This window comes from Fukomys damarensis, unplaced genomic scaffold (assembly GCF_012274545.1).
Source record: "Fukomys damarensis isolate Sample0158 unplaced genomic scaffold, DMR_v1.0_HiC HiC_scaffold_15, whole genome shotgun sequence".
In the NCBI taxonomy this organism is placed as follows: Eukaryota; Metazoa; Chordata; class Mammalia; order Rodentia; family Bathyergidae; genus Fukomys; species Fukomys damarensis.
This window is the reverse complement of record NW_022900927.1, coordinates 60,242,615-60,244,679: the sequence shown is the minus strand read 5'-3', so window position 1 is coordinate 60,244,679 and position 2,065 is coordinate 60,242,615.

The following is a 2,065-nucleotide window of genomic DNA, read 5'->3' as shown; positions in this document are numbered from 1 at the left end:
TGAGTTTATTTTAGGGATACAGTACAGTTACATTCATTGTTGGGATCTTGTACCTCTATATGACAGGTCTGGTTCTCATTTTTTCCCCTTGTCCCTGCCCTCCCTTCACCCTCTCCTCCCCTCCCCATCTACTAACACTTTATTTTCATCTTTTCATTATCTCACATTTTTTTCCCCCCCACACTTTTTTCAGCTTTAATTGAGTTTATTTTAGGGATACAGTACAGTTACATTCATTGTTGGGATCTTGTACCTCTATATGACAGGTCTGGTTCTCATTTTTTCCCCTTGTCCCTGCCCTCCCTTCACCCTCTCCTCCCCTCCCCATCTACTAACACTTTATTTTCATCTTTTCATTATCTCACATTTTTTTTCTTTTCCCTTATTACCCTTCCCCTACCCATTCCACCTTCCCTACACCTTTAGCTCCTTTCTTCCCATTTCTAAATGTCAGTAATCTTATTAGGGTCTTATGTATTATTGCAGATTATTCACACCAGAGAAACTATTCGGTATTTACACATGTGTGACTTATTTATTTCACTTAGGAGTATATCTTCAATATGTATCCATTTTCCTATGAATGAATCTATTTTCTCATTCTTTATGGCTGAGTAGTATTCCATTTTATAGAAAAACCACATCTTCTTTATCCAGTTTCCAACGGATGGGCAAATAGGCTGTTTCCAAGATTTAGCTATTACAAACTGTGCCACTATAAACATGGGTGCGCATACTTCTCTATGATATGATTCTTTTAGTTATTTTGGAAAGATACCCAGTAGAGGGATGGCTGGGTCAAATGGAACCTCCAGTCCAAGCTCTTTGAGGTATCTCCATATTGATTTCCATAGTGGTTGCACCAGTCTGCACTCCCACCAAAAATGGAGGAGGGTTCCTTTCTCCCCACAACCCCGCCAACATTTGTTAGTATGTGATTTCTTGATAGCAGCCATTCTTTATGGGGTGAGGTGGAATCTCAGTGTTGTTTTCATCTGCATCTCTCAAATGATCAGTGATGTGGAACATTTTTTCATATATTTACTTGCTGCTTTGACTTTTTTGTCTGATAAATGTCTGTTCATTTCAGATGCCCATTTTGGAATTGAGTCTTTATATTTGGGGGATAGCCCCCCTTTTTGTTGGTACTGGGATGGAACTTGGGACCTTGCACTTGTGAGGCAGGCAGTAGAATCACTGAGCAAAATCCCCAGCCCCATAGTCTTTTCTTTTATTAATCAAACACAATGGGAATGAATATATATGTATTATACTATTTCTCAATTTGCCAAAATGTAATTAGAATTCTCTTTATATGTATCAGAATTTAAAACAAGGAATACAAAATAAAATAAGGGATTCCATTTCTGCAAAAATTTTTTCCTATTGTCTTGTCAGAAACAAATGAAACAAAGTGAAGAATCTGTATATCACATATTTACACATTACATAAATATTGCATATTTCTTCATAGACATAGAACATTAAGAATTGGAAGCCCAGGGGAGGTCAGACATAAAATTAAACTTTACACTTGTGCAAACTGAGATCTAGATTATCAAATTGGTTCTCAAAATTTTCTGGCTCTTTCTGCTATTCACAGATTCAAATATAGACATTTAACGAAACCAAGTTAGTTTTTTTTTCCTTCTTTTTATTGAGTATATTGGTACAATCTAGGTATACAATACAGTAACATTCATCATTGGGATTCTGTACCTTTGCATAATAGGTCTTGATTCTCATTTTTTCCCCTTGTCCCTGCCCTCCCTTCACCCCCTCCTCCCCTCCCCATTTACAAACACTTTATTTCCATTTTTTTCAGTTTCTCATATTTTTTTCCTCTCCCTTATTACCTTTCCCCCACCCTTCCCACTTTCCCTACACCTTTAGCCCTTTACTTCATATTTCACATTATTAATTATCTTATTAGGGTCCTGTGTACTTTTATAGTTTTTTCCACCAAAGAAACTATTCGGTATTTCAGTTAAAGAAATATGTGTATGAACATTAAATATAGGGAATCCTAAAATAAAACTAAAAAGGAAAGTAAAAGAGAAAAGGC